The sequence below is a fragment of the Lolium perenne genome, chromosome 3 (genome assembly GCF_019359855.2).
Source record: "Lolium perenne isolate Kyuss_39 chromosome 3, Kyuss_2.0, whole genome shotgun sequence".
In the NCBI taxonomy this organism is placed as follows: domain Eukaryota; kingdom Viridiplantae; phylum Streptophyta; class Magnoliopsida; order Poales; family Poaceae; genus Lolium; species Lolium perenne.
Window position 1 is genome coordinate 33,440,261 of NC_067246.2, and position 18,965 is coordinate 33,459,225.

At 44.5% G+C, this 18,965-nt stretch overlaps 2 pseudogenes; one reads left to right on the plus strand and one right to left on the minus strand.

Moving 5' to 3' along the window:
- LOC127340779 (wax ester synthase/diacylglycerol acyltransferase 11-like) overlaps positions 1-8,302 on the minus strand; it is a 98,390-nt pseudogene extending 90,088 nt beyond the window's left edge.
- Positions 8,303-8,323: 21 nt separating this feature from the next.
- On the plus strand, positions 8,324-12,069 carry LOC127340780 (DEAD-box ATP-dependent RNA helicase 32-like; annotated as a pseudogene).
- The last annotated feature ends 6,896 nt before the right edge of the window (positions 12,070-18,965 follow it).

Genomic DNA, 18,965 nt, shown 5'->3' on the forward strand with positions numbered 1-18,965 from the left:
TTGATTCTTACATACTTGCTTATCTGCATTCATCATATTACTTTATGTTGACAATGTCCATGAGATATACATGTTGAAAGTTGAAAGCAATCGCTGAAACTTATATCTTCCTTTGTGTTGCGTCGATGCCTTTACTTTGAATTTATTGCTTTATGAGTTAACTCTTGTGCAAGGCTTTTGATGCTTGTCTTGAAAGTACTCTTCATGAAAAGTTTTGCTATATGTTATCTATTTGTTAGCAACTATAGATCATTGCCTTGAGTCACTTCATTCATTTCATATGCTTTGTAATAGTATGATCAAGGTTATGTAAGTAGCATGTCACTACAGAAATTATTCTTTTTATCGTTTACCTGCTCGGGACGAGCAGGAACTAAGCTTGGGGATGCTGATACGTCTCCAACGTATCCATAATTTCTGACGTTCCATGCTTGTTTTATGACAATACTTACATGTTTTGCTTGCACTTTATAATGTTTTATGCGTTTTCCGGAACTAACCTATTAACAAGATGCCACAGTGCCAGTTCCTGTTTTCTGCTGTTTTTGGTTCCAGAAAGGCTGTTCGGGCAATATTCTCGGAATTGGACGAAATCAACGCCAAACCTCCTATTTTTCCCGGAAGGCTCCAGAACACCGAAGAAGAGTCGGAGAGGGGCCAGAGGGCCACCACACCATAAGGCGGCGCGGCCTGGCCTGGGCCCGCGCCAGCCTATGGTGAGGAACCCCTGTGCACCCTCCTGCGCCGCCTCTTCGCCTATAAAACCCCTTTCGACCTAAAAACACAGTACCAATTGACGAAACTCCAGAAAGACTCTAGGGGCGCCGCCGCCATCGCGAAACTCCAATTCGGGGGACAGAAGTCTCTGTTCCGGCACCCTGCCTGGACGGGGAAGTGCCCCCGGAAGCCATCTCCATCGACGCCACCGCCTCCATCATGCTCCGTGAGTAGTTCCCCCATGGACTACGGGTTCTAGCAATAGCTAGTTGGTACTCTCTATCCCATGTACTTCAATACAATGGTCTCATGAGCTGCCTTACATGATTGAGATTCATCTGATGTAATCGGTGTTGTGTTTGTTGGGATCCGATGGATGATACATTATGATTAGTCTATCTATAAAGTTTGTGAAGTTATTGTTGCTGCAATCTTGTTATGCTTAATGCTTGTCACTAGGGCCCGAGTGGCATGATCTTAGATTTGAGCTCTATACTTATTGCTTAGATTGTATCTACAAGTTGTATGCACATGTCACTGTCTGGAACCAAAGGCCCCGAAGTGACAGAAATCGGGACAACCGGAGGGGATGGCGGTGATGTGAGGGACACATGTTTTCACGGAGTGTTAATGCTTTGATCCGGTACTCTATTAAAAGGAGTACCTTAATATCCAGTAGTTTCCCTTGAGGCCCGGCTGCCACCGGCTGGTAGGACAAAAGATGTTGTGCAAGTTTCTCATTGCGAGCACGTACGACTATAATTGGAAAACATGCCTACATAATTAATAATCTGGATGTTCTATCTTAATGCTTTGAATCCTATCAATTGCCCAACTGTAATTTATTCACCCAACACTTGTCACTTGTTATTGGAGAGTTACCACTAGTGTAGATCGCTGGGAACCCCGGTCCATCTCTCATCATCATATACTCGTTCTACATGTCATTGGAAGTAGTATCAACTATTTTCTGGTGCCATTGCTCTCATATTGCTAATACTGCTGCTGTGTTACTTTTACTACTGCTCTCATATTACTGCTACTTTTACATCACCCCTGTTACTAGTGCTTTTCCAGGTGCAGCTGAATTGATAACTCAGTTGTTAAGGCTTATAAGTATTCTTTACCTCCCCTTGTGTCAAATCAATAAATTTGGGTTTTACTTCCCTCGAAGACTATCGTGATCCCCTATACTTGTGGGTTATCAGCAGGTTCCACGTTGGCGCCGGAATCCCTGGTGTTGCGCCGCACTACATCTCGCCGCCATCAACCTTCAACGTGCTTCTTGGCTCCTACTGGTTCGATAAACCTTGGTTTCTTACTGAGGGAAAACTTGCCGTTGTAGGCATCACACCTTCCTCTTGGGGTTCCCAACGGACGCGTGCTGTACGCGTATCAACCTCGAACAAGTAAAATATCGCATGACAAAGGGAATTGGTATCGTATGTGAATGGTTCATTTGATCACTAAAGTCATCGTTGAATATGTGGGAGCCATTATGGATCTCCAGATCCCGCTATTGGTTATTGGTCGGAGAGAGTACTCAACCATGTCCACATAGTTCGCGAACCGTAGGGTGACACACTTAAGGTTTGATGTTGAAATAGTAGAACTTGAATATGGAATGGAGTTCGAAGTATTGTTCGAAGTCTCGGATGGGATCCCGGACATCACGAGGAGTTCCGGAATGGTCCGGAGAATAAGATTCATATATAGGAAGTCATTTTATAAGTTTGAAAATGATCCGGTGATTTTACGGAAGGTTCTAGAAGGTTCTAGGAAAGTCCGGAAGGAATCACTAAGGAAGGAGGAGTCCCTCCGGGACTCCACCTCCCCATGGCCGGCCAACCCTAGTGGGGGAGTCCAAGGTGGACTCCACCTAAGGGGGCCGGCCACCCCCCCACATGGAAGGGGGGAATCCCACCTCAAGTGGGAGTCCCACCTTGGGTAGGTTTCCCTACTACATGGAAGGTTCTTGTATTGGGGTATTATTCGAAGACTTGTAGTCCAACACTTGGGGATCCACCTATATAATGAGGGGCATAGGGGAGGGGGCCGGCCACCCCAAGACCACAAGGTGGCTGATACGTCTCCAACGTATCGATAATTTCTTGTGTTCCATGCCACATTATTGATGATATCTACATGTTTTATGCACACTTTATGTCACATTCGTGCATTTTCTGGAACTAACCTATTAACAAGATGCCGAAGTGCCAGTTGCTGTTTTCTGCTGTTTTTGGTTTCAGAAATCCTAGTAACGAAATATTCTCGGAATTGGACGAAATCAATGCCTAGGGTCCTATTTTGCCACGAAGCTTCCAGACGACCGAAGAGGAGACGAAGTGGGGCCACGAGGTGGCCACACCCTAGGGCGGCGCGGCCCAGGCCCTGGCCGCGCCGGCCTGTGGTGTGGGGCCCTCGTGCCGCCTCTTGACCTGCCCTTCCGCCTACTTAAAGCCTCTGTCCCGAAACCCCCAGTACCGAGAGCCACGATACAGAAAACCTTACTGAGACGCCGCCGCCGCCAATCCCATCTCGGGGGATTCTGGAGATCTCCTCCGGCACCCTGCCGGAGAGGGGATTCATCTCCCGGAGGACTCTACGCCGCCATGGTCGCCTCCGGAGTGATGAGTGAGTAGTTCACCCCTGGACTATGGGTCCATAGCAGTAGCTAGATGGTTGTCTTCTCCTCATTGTGCTTCATTGTTGGATCTTGTGAGCTGCCTAACATGATCAAGATCATCTATCTGTAATTCTATATGTTGCATTTGTTGGGATCCGATGAATAGAGAATACTTGTTATGTTGATTATCAAAGTTATGTCTATGTGTTATTTATGATCTTGCATGCTCTCCGTTACTAGTAGATGCTCTGGCCAAGTAGATGCTTGTAACTCCAAGAGGGAGTATTTATGCTCGATAGTGGGTTCATGTCTCCGTGAATCTGGGGAAGTGACAGAAATCTCTAAGATTATGGATGTGCTGTTGCCACTAGGGATAAAACATTGATGCTATGTCTAAGGATGTAGTTATTGATTACATTACGCGCAATACTTAATGCAATTGTCTGTTGTTAGCAACTTAATACTGGAGGGGGTTCGGATGATAACCTGAAGGTGGACTTTTTAGGCATAGATGCATGCTGGATAGCGGTCTATGTACTTTGTCGTAATGCCCAATTAAATCTCACAATACTCATCATAATACGTATGTGCATGGTCATGCCCTCTTTATTTGTCAATTTCCCAACTGTAATTTGTTCACCCAACATGCTATTTATCTTATGGGAGAGACACCTCTAGTGAACTGTGGACCCCGGTCCAATTCTCTTTACTGAAATACAATCTACTGCAATACTGTTCTACTGTTTTCTGCAAACAATCATCATCCACACTATACATCTAATCCTTTGTTACAGCAAGCCGGTGAGATTGACAACCTCACTGTTTCGTTGGGGCAAAGTACTTTGGTTGTGTTGTGCAGGTTCCACGTTGGCGCCGGAATCTCTGGTGTTGCGCCGCACTACATCCCGCCGCCATCAACCTTCAACGTGCTTCTTGACTCCTACTGGTTCGATTAAACCTTGGTTTCTTTCTGAGGGAAAACTTGCTGCTGTGCGCATCATACCTTCCTCTTGGGGTTCCCAACGAACGTGTGAGTTACACGCCATCAGTGGCCGCACCCTATAGTGGCCGGCGCCCCCTCTCCCAAACCCTAGCCGCCCCCTCTCTCCTCCACCTCTCCCGCACGCTTAGCGAAGCTCCGCCGGAGTTCTCCACCACCACCGCCACCACGCCGTCGTGCTGCCGGATTCAAGGAGGAGCTACTACTTCCGCTGCCCGCTGGAACGGGGAGAAGGACATCGTCTTCATCAACACCGAACGTGTGACCGAGTACGGAGGTGCTGCCCGATCGTGGCACCGTGATCAAGATCTTCTACGCGCTTTTGCAAGCGGCAAGTGATCGTCTACCGCAGCAACAAGAGCCTCATCTTGTAGGCTTTGGAAATCTTCAAGGGTGAGTCTCAATCATCTCCTCGTTGCTCCCGTTTTCTAGATTGCATCTTGGCTTGGATTGCGTTCTCGCGGTAGGAAATTTTTTGTTTTCTATGCAACGAATCCCTACAGAAAGCTCATTGGAACTAACAATTTTTTGAACTACATGATTGGATGGATGACCTAGACGTTGGTGCCACTGTTGAGAAGTTGCACCGGCTGACACAAGACGAGACGACTCCTTGCCGAACGGGATGGGGTAGAGGCCACCTTCACTCCTACCGAGAAGCAGAACCCTCCTCGTGGTTATGTCCTTGACACAGAAAAAATCACGATGAAACTCAACAAACACATGATTATCACAAACGAGACGATAAACGGAGAGAAGGCTAAGACGGGCATCAGGCACATGGAGTATATTTTTAAGGTGAAGAGATGAACCAGCTAAAAGTGATTGACCAATGTGCGAAATTGACAGACCTGCACCATTTGCTACTTGGACTTGATCCTTGCCACCGTAGCGCTCGTATGCCTAAAGACGTGCTAGCTCATTGGTGAGGTGATCAGTCGTCCCGGAGTCCATGATCCAGGGATTGTTGTTGTAGTTTGTTGTTGCAGCGTTGCCACTCTTCTGCTGCGGTGGCTGAAAATTGGCGTCGAAGCGGTTGCGACAGTCCTTGGTGACGTGTCCCCAATTGCCACAAATCTGGCATTTAGGCCTCCAACGATGCTGCTGCTGGCCGCCATTGCGACCATTGTTCCAGCCTCCACCGTTGCCGCCATTGCGACTGCCATCATTGCGGCCTTAGCCGTCTCCATCGTTGCGGCCGTAGCCGCCGCCATCGTTGCGGCCGTAGCCGCCACCATCGTTGCGGCCGTAGCCGCCACCCGCATTGCGGCCGTAGCCGCCAGTGTTGCCTCCATGACGAGGCTGCCCCTGTTGGCCGTAGCCGCCAGTGTTGCCTCCATGACGAGGCTGCCCCTGCTGGCCGTCACCACCATTGGGTCGAGGAAATCCTCCACTTGGAAAAGTGGGGATAGGACGCACCGCCGCGTTCACCGACGACGACCATCCCTCGTTTTGCGCCTGCTGTGCTTGGAGGGACTCGAAGGAAAGGATGTCGGCGTAGAAGGTGGCATAGGGGACCGACGCGTCAGAGCCACGCGAGTGCGAGGCGGTGACAGGGTTGTACGCAGAGCCCAGACCGATGACAATGTAGTCAACGAGTTCATCGTCGGTGATGGGAGCACCGGCGGCGGCCATTGCATCTACATAGCCTTTCATCTTCTGAATGTATGCTGCAGCGGAAAGATCCTCCTTCCTCGTCGTTACGAGCTGTCGACGGATGTGGCGCACATTGGCGCGGCTCTGAGCGCCATACAAGTCGTGGACGCCGGCCCAGACTGCAGCGGCGGTTTGACAACCGATAAGCTGGTTGGCAATGTTGGGCTCCATGGAGCCGAGGAGCAGCCCGATGAGGCGCTGATCCTGAGTCCACCAGTTATCATACTGGGGATTAGGGATTGTCACGGCCTTGTCGCCGTCTCCCTCGGTGATCGTCTTTGCAGGCACGACGGCAGTTGCGTCGAGGTGACGATGCAGTCCAGCGCCGGCAAGGTTGGGAAGGACTATGCCCTTCCAGACATTGAAGTTGCCGGCCTCCAATCGGAACGGGGGAACCGGGACGGTTCCTGCGGAGGCGCTCGCCATCGGGGAAGAGGAAGTCGACCCGACGAAGGTGGAGAGTTGAAGAGGGGAAGTCATCGCGGCGCGCTGAGGAGAGGTCTCTCGGCGGCGGCGGCAGATGAGATCGCAGCGGCGGCTGCGTTGGCTCTGATACCAAGACAAGAAACAAGGTTTAGGGTTTGGTGCTTGGGTGAACAACCCAGCCCGTTCCACATGTATATATATGACCAGTACAACATACACGTCTGTATACAACACATATAGGCGTGTGCTACAAGACAGACAAAGTTAGATGATAATTACAATTCTAACACACCGTCGTTTGCACCCATCGTGGCTTGCCGTTCTTGGGGTCATCGATGGCCTGTATGCATGTTGTGGGTTAATGTCACGGTGGGCAAAAAAACCGATGACCGAAGACCGAAACCGAAAAGACCGAGACCGAACCCGAAAAGACCAAGATCGAAATGACCGATAAAATATCGGGTAGAAAATTTTATAGACCGAATTAAGTTTGGTCGATTCGGTCATTTTGTTCTGGGTAACCGAATAGACCGAACTGATCGAATTTTACGTAAGACTGTCCCAATCTTTAGATTTTTTGATATGCGTGAGATGTGATATTCTTGAATATTCATAAACTTCTCTAGCGTTGTTACATTTTTATTTAGATTGTTGAATATTTATTCGTGCCAATTGATAATAATATATGTAATGAAAAAACATCCAAAATACATCTAAAATGTTGCCAACCTTTTACTAAATAATGTCTAAGTTTTGCGTTGACAACGTTAGCCACACTATTCGGTCATGACCGAACCCGAACCCGAATTACAGGGTACCTGAATTTGTCGGGTAGTAAAAGTAGTGAGTATATTTCGGTCTTCATTTTTTTCTGACCGAATTTGAAATAGACCGAAATACAAAAACCGAATTTTCGATCATGACCGAATGCCCACCCCCTAGTTAATGATGGGCTACGGAGTATAAAAGGTTGTTAAGTAGTTGTAGTCATATTAAGTGTCTCGACGAGGAGAGTCATGTCAGCATTGATAAAACTTGCCACATCAAATTAAGGCATGGTCAGTGCAGGAGTGCCAGAGACGTACTCCACGTGCAAGATACAGTGCTTACCTACAAGTACTCTAAAAGTTAGCTAGTTCGATCAAAATATTAACGAACAGACAACACAATTTGATTTTGGTACTTCACGTGCAATTTTTAATTTATTTTCTCAAGAACATATAGTATTTTTAAACATAATACTCTACCAGCAACTGCATGTGCTAAAAAAAACTCCACGATTTTGCAGTATATTGTAGTATTTGTAAGCTCTGCTATTTGTAGTCTAAAGTTTTTATAAAATAATAATTTCTCAGTAAAGATGCATTGAATTCAAACATAGCCTTAACCCCTGGAATTAATATTCACTCCATTCATGCAGGCCAAAGGAAGGTAGGTGACGGGTCCTCCTCACAGAAAATCAACCCATCACGGCCGCCCCAAATAAATGGGAACCAGTAGTAAAATTCACATTCCTAGACAACCCAGGTAAGAACGAGGAACATTACTTGAATGCTTTGGAAGCGCGGGAAACGGGTAATCATTTCTGTTTCGATGCCGTTGCGAAAGACAGGTAGGTCTAAGCGCATGCCAAGCCCCATCACAAGGATGATATACACACCAACATCTTCCATGACTCTTCCGGTAGGGCTCATGGGATCCTCCGCCCATTCTGTCGTCTCTGCTGGCGACACAAGGCAAGAAAGAAGCCGGTTTGGCGAGCGAATGCCACTATCGACGGTCATTGCTACTTGCGAGAGTGGATATGAGATCGATTGTTAATTGCATCGGCTCTCGGCTATGTAGGTGTAATATATTATCTAAACGGCTTAAGGCTGTTGCAATCCCTGCTCTCTCAGCGTTTTGCCGGTCGTGCATGGGCACTGGGCCTGCGTAGGTGTAGGTGGAGGCTGTTCCGGGCTTGGCCGGTTCTGCGTGGTCGGTGCGTGGCGGCCCGGCGGGACAGATTTGGGCCCCTTTCTTCAATGTCTTACGGTAGATTTTTTCTCTGCTCGGTTCTTTCGATCTAGCGGCGGGGCTTCTTTCTCTTCCGCCGGATCTTCTCTTTCCCGGCAGATATGCCGGTCTGCTTGTTCTTGAAACTGGTTCTTTCCGGCTGGGCGGGGCGCCTCGATCAAGATTTTAAGGTTCGCTAGCCACCGGTTGGATCCGTCAGGAGAGGCCGCTATGCAAGAGGAGGACATCCAGATCGGTGGAGACTTTTCATGGTGATGGACAAGCGAGCAGCGGTTCTTTCTCTGACCTGGCCCGCTGTCGCCGACTTCCGTCCTCAGCAGGCAGGTTCCCTCGCTCCTCAACCACGCGTTGGTAGCCCCTGCCCGTCCCGATGCCCAGGTATTTTCCGCCAATCGTCGGCCTCCGTTCCCGACGCTAGGTCGCCTACAGCTTCTCCCCAAGAGCTCGATGAGATGAAGGTTGACTAACATGTAGAGAAGAGACCTGCCCACCACCTATTTGTTGAAATGCCGTACTATTCTGCTGTCTCCGGCATCCACCATTCTGCCCACGGATTTCCACCGTGTGTGAGTCAATACACATCTCTTTCTTCGCTGGTGGCTGCTGCGGCTTTTCGTGTGTTCAGCCAGCCGGCTGGGCTGCTGGAGGTACTGTTCTTCCTGTTCTTATTCTTCTTTTTCTCTTTATTTATTTTTGCTTTCCTGCTTTAGTTTATATCAGATGTATGGTTTGCAAGGGTAATACGATTTGCAATGGCTTGCAAGCTACATAATGAAATTTGGCAATTCAATTGATTCGTGTCTGCTAAGTTAATCTAAAGGAAGGCCAAGTGAACTTGGTTAGTTTTTGTACATGATATGCCCGTGGGAAAATATGGAGGTGCATGGTAGAAAAGCATTGCCGAATTTCATCCGAAAGTATTCTTCGTGACTCATAAAATTTCTTGAACCAATTTTTTGAGCTAATAAAATTTGATTATTATTTTCGCCAGCTTCCACAAAGCTATATTAGAGATGCCTGACTCTTCTTATGTGCTGATTCTCCTTCTCTTCCTGCAACCAGGCACGTCACTGTCCCTTGAGTCCCAACAAATAGCTTGCGCAGGATCTTCTAAAAATTTGGCTGACACTCTGTGCTCGACACCGCTAACGGGGCTCAGAGTTTCCGCTCTAACAAGTATACTTGCCTCTTTCAGGCCTAATTGGAAATATGTTGCACAGGGATAGCTGTACTATTGATTTGGTTTACCCTGTACATTGACTTCAGAAATTACAGAGCCCGGTGAACACATTTGCTGACCATGGATACTACAGGAGAAGAATTTACATCAAGGCTGAACTCCACAGTGGGAAAGTTCAGCAAGATATATCATCTCGAGTCTCTCGGTCATCAGTGATATTGTGGCATAGTCTGTACTTTCTAATTATCAATGCAACCAAAATTTAGCTTTGCATGAGCCAACAAGAGATCTTTCAGACTATTGCATAGAAATGATTCATTTTTAAATTGAATTTTTAATAGTTATGGCTCGCAAAAAAATTCTGGAAGCCTAAAAGGTACTGCAACATTACAGGTATGCATTACCTATGGTGTTCTGAATAGAAAATTGGCACACATATTGCTAACATTATTCTGCTCCTATATTGTAGTCATGCATTTGCACAGGTAATCCATGTAAAGAGAATTTTGTTACATTTGATTCAGTATCATGTAAATTAGTATGTTTCCATGATGTGGAATTTGTTTTCGATCAACGGGAAACTAATTTATTTTTTCGGGGTGTTAACTGAACTTCTGCTCATAGTGACAATTCAAGGGATGGATGGTAGCAGTAGAAGCAGTTGCTACCATAACCTCGTGTGTTACAATTGCCTGGTCTAATTTCTCTTATTTATTAAATCATCAATATCTCCATTGCTTCCCATCTAGCATAAGGTATTACCTCTCTGCACTTCTGTTGGATTAATCATGGTGGTAGTTAGGTTTGGTCTACCAAACTATATGCAGTTGGTATTTGCTAAATGGAGTTGCAAATGTAGCTCTTCTATTCCCACAGAAAATAGTCATAAAGTTCTTTCACATTTTCATCAGTGTTATTTTTGTGAAATATTGCTAAATGGGTGTTGAATTAAAATCTACCACGAAATCATGTACACCATATTGGATGAAGAAGCCCTGGAAATTTGATCTATTTTGTAAGGTTAGGCCTTACTTGCTAAAGATAGGTTCCTAAGCCCCAAGCCTTTCAGCGTCAAGAAAAAACACCTCAACCTGAATAACTGGACCATTATTATTATTTGTGAACTTGTGCAAGTGTTAGTGCTTGTTTAAATTTCCCAATCTGCAGCAATTGGGTAAAAGGGCTTTTGTTACCTATCTCAAGTCAGTGTACCTCCATAAAGTCAAAGAGGTGTTTGATCTGAGGAGGTTCTCTATTGAGAATCTTTCTGCATATGGTTCTTCGTTTGGTCTTCCTATTATTCCTAAAATCCACTTCGTAAGCCACAAGAAGAATGTGGCGAAGAAGGATGTGGATGACATCTATCTGAAACATATGAAACAAAAAAGCTTAAGTTATCGAAATAAATCCACATGTCAATCATTATATGTTTGCAGATGATGGACTTGACGATGATATTGATTATCCGAAGAAGGATACAACAGATGCAAATATGCACAGATTTGACGATATCCTTTCTCCCAAGCTCCTGGCACCCGTAGAAATATGGAACCAGAAAAAGTCAAAGGGTATGTCCCTCCTAACTTAAAATTTAATTTTCACAGTAGTGATTGTTCCTTGTACCTTCCCAACTTTAGTCATTTAGGCTTTGATCTGACATCTGAGTGTTGTTTTCTGTTGGCTATGCTAATCTTTCGTCCTTACCAGGTTGGCTATGCTAATCTTTCGTCCTTACCAGGTTGGCAACTAGGCCCTTTGAAGAAGTTGAAGATAAACATGCACTGGCTTGTGGGAGCAAGGGTTAAGTATGCTGATGAGGGATTGATCTTCTTGCGTCTTTAGCGGAAGAAGTGGGCTCATAAGTTGTGATTCACAAGGATAAAGGTTTGTTCAACTTGTTTTTCTATTCATGCCTGCAGTTTTGCATGTACTATGTGAATTGAAACTCATATTGCTTTTGGCTTTATTGCTGCAGTTTACCAGAGGTATGCAGAGATGCTGAGAGAAGTGCAGGAGGATAATGACAATCATAAGAGTTTGCACGAGAAGATGAAGCTGAAGCGAAAGAGACGGGAGGAAGCTGATGCGGTGTCAGAATACAGAGGCCTGGGAGTCGGGCAGAGGCCGGGGCATGTTCTACAATGGCAAAAACAAGTACTACAACGATGAAGGTGGTGTTGAAGTGAAGGACCTTCTCGCACAGTCAGATGCATTGGCCATGAAGCTTATGGGGAAAATGGACGACTAGAATATGAGGTCCAAAGGCCCGTGTGTTGTGGTTAACCGCATCGCATTGCAGTGTTTGATTTGGTTGTTGTAGGTAAGTGAGCTATCCACACCGGAGAGACGGAATTTTGATGTACTACTATATAGGTTCCGAGTTAATTGTGTCACATCCTATTAACATGTCCATTGTAGTGCAAATTTGTGAGCTCTGTTACTTGATTATTGATTATTCTGGTTTATAAGATAAAAAATGGTGGTTGTCCATATGTAATGTAATCTATAAATCTTTATTCACCTATTTTTTCGAAAGAAACTATTTCATTGATAAAATTTCTTAAAAATAAAGTTATCTAAAGCTTGGAAGGATGAATCATTTTGCTATTGCTGGTGTGGCGGTGCATAGCCCATTTATGGGCAGTATTGAAACAAGAAAATGTCAATGTGTCAAACCTGCTAACAATGCTATCAAAATAAACGTGCAAATCCATCGGGCGATAAACGCGTTGTAGCTGGCGCGGCAAAGCGCGCTTAACCCATCTAGTAGGGAAGGAAGGCAATAGGTCGCTATTATATGGTACTTCCAATACTATTTCTATTTAATGTGACAAGTTTCGTGCATATCCGTCCAGCCTAGGCCGTACTTGCGAATTCAAATTAAGTCGACCATGACACACGTGCACAAATACAGATTAGAGATTGAGATGGATAACAAACCAAGTTCACACAGATAATTATTGGATCATGAGTTCCTAATGAGTTCAAAATTTTCAAAAACTCGAAAATGGTACTTTTTTTAAACCACTATCCAAAAAATCATTGGAAAATGCTTTAGCGTGCTAGCTTCATGTAGTGCAGGTAGGAAATGGAGACAAATGGCTAAATGAACCGAATGTTCCTATAACATTTTCAAGAGGGCCAACCTATAGAAATATCACAAATTTTCTTACACTAAAATCCATGCATATGCAATTTTGTAGTCGTGTGGTGGAGCCCCGGCCTCTGCCGGTGCCCATGCATGCCTCAGCCACTGTTGGCTATACGAAAAGGACCACACAAAAAATACGTTGCATTTTCATTAAGGAGAAATGTTGCATTAGCAAAATAGTTACTAGCAACCTGTAAAACAACGTACAAGCAGCAATATGAAATACATCACTAAGCAACAAGTAACAGGGAGACTTTTTAATAACTGTGTTTGGTAGCAAAGTATTTCAGAAAACACTATAATTTTTAAAATACCAAAGTTCTAAATACTTTGATGTGTTTTGTTGTGACAAAAAATCCTGGAAGTGATACGTTAATGTGTCTTAAAACGTTTGACTAAGCCCTCTCCTTCACATGGTACACACATTTGACTAAGCTCTCTCCGAGTTCCTTTGCACTTTCGAAACAATTAGGAGCAAACAATATATCTAATTTTATCGCCAAATTTTATATGCTTTTGTGAAATAAAGGAAAACATAGTTTGTGTGGCTGAATGGATAAATTAATAGATAAAATTCTAATAAATGGTGGCGTGGTAAGTGGCAACTAATAAAATACATCACTAAATTTAAAGGAATGTAATACAGCTTGAATAGTTTAGGTAGTAAATTCATAATTCTTTTAGTGGCTAAGAGTAGTGAAGTTATAGGGAACATCTCCATTTCGGTGAGCATTTATGTCTAAGATACTATGAAAAAAAGTCTCCCCCCTAGAGCTATGATAAATGTTACTGACAACAACAACATCAAAACTTTTTCCTCCTGCGGGCCGCGGCGGGGCTTGGCGGCGCGCGCACAAGGCCCAGATGGGCTCCTGCGGGCCTGCTCGGGCTTGCTCCGGGTCGCTGGCTCGGCCTGGTCGGCCGGCGGCCTGGCTCGGCACCCCCACGACGCCCCATCTGCACCCCCGGTGGTTCGAAGCAGCGCGGTGGCGGGCGGAGCTCCGGCTCCTCCCAGATGTGGCGGCGTCGGCGGCGGCTCACAGCTGCTGTCCGGGGAGGGTGGGCGGGTGGCGGCCCCTCTCCCCTGCTTCTTCCTCTGCAGGTTGTGATCGGCCGGTTGCTGTCGGTTGCTCGTCGTGGCGGGCGTCGGCTCCTGCCGGCGGTGAGGTTGGTGGTCCTACGTGGTGTGGCGTCGTCGCCGCGTGGGAGGTGCTTGTGCTAGTGGTTCGCAGGACGGCGGCGTTGTGGGTCTCCCTCATCTCCGTTCGGCAACGTGGGAGTGCGGAGATTCGGCTGCTCCGAGCGAAAGCTAATGGCGCGGCAGCTGCGGATGTCGCTATCCTCTTGGGGGCCTTGATACGTCTCCGACGTATCGATAATTTCTTATGTTCCATGCCACATTATTGATGTTATCTACATGTTTTATGCACGCTTTATGTCACATTTGTGCATTTTCTGGAACTAACCTATTAACAAGATGCCGAAGTGCCAGTTGCTGTTTTCTGCTGTTTTTGGTTTCAGAAATCCTAGTAACGAAATATTCTCGGAATTGGACGAAATCAACGCCCAGGGTCCTATTTTGCCACGAAGCTTCCAGAAGTCCGAAGAGGAGACGAAGTGGGGCCACGAGGTGGCCACACCCTAGGGCGGCGCGCCCCCCCCTTGGCCGCGCGGCCCTGTGGTGTGGGGCCCTCGTGCCGCCTCCTGACCTGCCCTTCCGCCTACTTAAAGCCTCCGTTGCGAAACCCCCAGTACCGAGAGCCACGATACGGAAAACCTTCCAGAGACGCCGACGCCGCCGATCCCATCTCGGGGGATCCAGGAGATCGCCTCCGGCACCCTGCCGGAGAGGGGAATCATCTCCCGGAGGACTCTACGCCGCCATGGTCGCCTCCGGAGTGATGTGTGAGTAGTCTACCCCTGGACTATGGGTCCATAGCAGTAGCTAGATGGTTGTCTTCTCCCCATTGTGCTTCATTATCGGATCTTGTGAGCTGCCTAACATGATCAAGATCATCTATCTGTAATTCTATATGTTGCGTTTGTTGGGATCCGATGAATAGAGAATACTTGTTATGTTGATTATCAAAGTTATGTCTATGTGTTGTTTATGATCTTGCATGCTCTCCGTTACTAGTAGATGCTCTGGCCAAGTAGATGCTTGTGACTCCAAGAGGGAGTATTTATGCTCGATAGTGGGTTCATGCCTCCATTGATATCTGGGACAGTGACAGAAAGTTTTAAGGTTGTGGATGTGCTGTTGCCACTAGGGATAAAACATTAGTGCTATGTTCAAGGATGTAGTTACTGATTACATTACGCGCAATACTTAATGCAATTGTCTGTTGTTAGCAACTTAATACTGGAGGGGGTTCGGATGATAATCTGAAGGTGGACTTTTTAGGCATAGATGCATGCTGGATGGCGGTCTATGTACTTTGTCGTAATGCCCAATTAAATCTCACTATACTCGTCATAATATGTATGTGCATGGTCATGCCCTCTTTATTTTTCAATTGCCCAACTGTAATTTGTTCACCCAACATGCTGTTTATCTTATGGAGAGACACCTCTAGTGAACTGTGGACCCCGGTCCAATTCTCTATACTGAAATACAATCTACTGCAATACTTGTTCTACTGTTTTCTGCAAACAATCATCTTCCACACAATACGGTTAATCCTTTGTTACAGCAAGCCGGTGAGATTGACAAACTCACTGTTTCGTTGGGGCAAAGTACTTTGGTTGTGTTGTGCAGGTTCCACGTTGGCGCCGGAATCTCTGGTGTTGCGCCGCACTACATCCCGCCGCCATCAACCTTCAACGTGCTTCTTGACTCCTACTGGTTCGATTAAACCTTGGTTTCTTACTGAGGGAAACTTGCCGCTGTGCGCATCACACCTTCCTCTTGGGGTTCCCAATGGACGTGTCAACCACACGCATCAAGCAAATTTCTGGCGCCGTTGCCGGGGAGATCAAGACACGCTGCAAGGGGAGTCTCCACTTCTCAATCTCTTTACTTTGTTTTTGTCTTGCTTAGTTTTATTTACTACTTTGTTTGCTGCACTAAATCAAAATACAAAAAAATTAGTTGCTAGTTTTACTTTATTTGCTATCTTGTTTGCTATATCAAAAACACAAAAAAAAATTAGTTACTTGCATTTACTTTATCTAGTTTGCTTTATTTACTGTTGCTAAAATGGCCAACCCTAAAAATACTAAGTTGTGTGACTTCACAACCACAAATAATAATGATTTCTTATGCACACCTATTGCTCCACCTGCTACTACAGCAGAATTCTTTGAAATTAAACCTGCTTTACTGAATCTTGTTATGCGAGAGCAATTTTCTGGTGTTAGTTCTGATGATGCTGCTGCCCATCTTAATAATTTTGTTGAATTGTGTGAAATGCAAAAATATAAAGATGTAGATGGTGACATTATAAAATTAAAATTGTTCCCTTTCTCATTAAGAGGAAGAGCTAAAGATTGGTTGCTATCTCTGCCTAAGAATAGTATTGATTCATGGACTAAATGCAAGGATGCTTTTATTGGTAGATATTATCCCCCTGCTAAAATTATATCTTTGAGGAGTTGCATAATGAATTTTAAACAATTAGATACTGAACATGTTGCACAAGCATGGGAAAGAATGAAATCTTTGGTTAAAAATTGCCCAACCCATGGACTGACTACTTGGATGATCATCCAAACCTTCTATGCAGGACTAAATTTTTCTTCGCGGAATTTATTGGATTCAGCTGCTGGAGGTACCTTTATGTCCATCACTCTTGGTGAAGCAACAAAGCTTCTTGATAATATGATGATCAACTACTCTAAATGGCACACGGAAAGAGCTCCACAAGGTAAGAAGGTAAATTCTGTCGAAGAAACCTCTTCCTTGAGTGATAAGATTGATGCTATTATGTCTATGCTTGTGAATGATAGGACTAATATTGATCCTAATAATGTTCCGTTAGCTTCATTGGTTGCACAAGAAGAACATGTTGATGTAAACTTCATTAAAAATAATAATTTCAACAACAATGCTTACCGGAACAATTTTAGTAACAACTATAGGCCATATCCTTATAATAATGGCAATGGCTATGGTAATTCTTATGGGAATTCTTACAACAATAATAGGAGTTCACCCCCTGGACTTGAAGCCATGCTTAAAGAATTTATTAGTACACAAACTGCTTTTAACAAATCTGTTGAAGAAAAGCTTGGGAAAATTGATATACTTGCTTCTAAAGTCGATAGTCTTGCTGCTGATGTTGATCTTTTGAAATCAAAAGTTATGCCTAATGAAAATCATCATAACAAAATTACTACTACAGCAAATGCCATTCAAGTTAGAATTAATGAGAATATAAGATTAATGGCTGAACTGCGTGCTAGGTGGGATAGAGAAAAAAATGAAAAACTAGCTAAAGAGAAGAATGTAGCTAAAGTTTGGACTATTACCACCACTTGTAATGCTAATGCTACACATGTTGCTGCACCTCCTACTATTAATAATAAAAGAATTGGTGTTAGCAATGTTTCCACTTCTAATGCAAAGCGAGAAACCGCCCGAAATCGCTAAACCGTTGAAACCGCTCGTGATAAAGCTGCTGAAATTTTTTCCAACATTGGGGATGATGATCCCATTGCTTTAGATTATAATGGTTTGAATTTTGATGATTGCCACATCTCTGAAGTTATAAAGTTCTTGCAAAAACTTGCTAAAAGTCCTAATACTAGTGCTATAAATTTGGCTTTCACGCAACATATTACAAATGCTCTCATAAAAGCTAGAGAAGAGAAACTAGAGCGCGAAGCCCCTATTCCTAGAAAGCTAGAGGATGGTTGGGAGCCCATCATTAAGATGAAGGTTAAAGATTTTGATTGTAATGCTTTATGTGATCTTGGTGCAAGTATTTCCGTTATGCCTAAGAAAATTTATAATATGCTTGACTTGCCACCATTGAAAAATTGTTATTTGGATGTTAATCTTGCTGATCATTCTACAAAGAAACCTTTGGGGAAAGTTGATAATGTTCGCATTACCGTTAACAATAACCTTGTCCCCGTTGATTTTGTTGTCTTGGATATTGAATGCAATGCATCTTGTCCCATTATATTGGGAAGACCTTTTCTTCGAACTGTTGGTGCTATCATTGATATGAAGGAAGGTAATATAAAATATCAATTTCCTCTCAAGAAAGGTATGGAACACTTCCCTAGAAAGAGAATGAAGTTACCTTTTGATTCTATTATTAGAACAAATTATGATGTTGACACTTCGTCTCTTGATAATACTTGATACACACTTTCTGCGCCTAGCTGAAAGGCGTTAAAGAAAGCGCTTATGGGAGACAACCCATGTTTTTACCTACAGTACTTTGTTTTTATTTTGTGTCTTGGAAGTTGTTTACTACTGTAGCAACCTCTCCTTATCTTAGTTTAGTGTTTTGTTGTGCCAAGTAAAGTCGTTGATAGAAAAGTTCATACTAGATTTGGATTACTGCGCAGAAACAGATTTCTTTGCTGTCACGAATCTGGGCTGTTTTCCCTGTAGGTAACTCAGAAAATTATGCCAATTTACATGAGTGATCCTCAGATATGTACGCAACTTTCATTCAATTTGAGCATTTTCATTTGAGCAAGTCTGGTGCCTCGATAAAATTCGTCAATACGAACTGTTCTGTTTTGACAGATTCTGCCTTTTATTTCGCATTGCCTCTTTTGCTATGTTGGATGAATTTCTTTGATCCATTAATGTCCAGTAGCTTTATGCAATGTCCAGAAGTGTTAAGAATGATTGTGTCACCTCTGAACATGTTAATTTTTATTGTCGCTAACCCTCTAATGAGTTGTTCTAAGTTTGGTGTGGAGGAAGTTTTCAAGGATCAAGAGAGGAGTATGATGCAACATGATCAAGGAGAGTGAAAGCTCTAAGCTTGGGGATGCTCCGGTGGTTCACCCCTGCATATATTAAGAAGACTCAAGCGTCTAAGCTTGGGGATGCCCAAGGCATCCCCTTCTTCATCGACAACATTATCAGGTTCCTCCCCTGAAACTATATTTTTATTCCATCACATCTTATGTGCTTTGCTTGGAGCGTAGGTTTGTTTTTGTTTTTTGTTTTGTTTGAATAAAATGGATCCTAGCATTCACTTTATGGGAGAGAGACACGCTCCGCTGT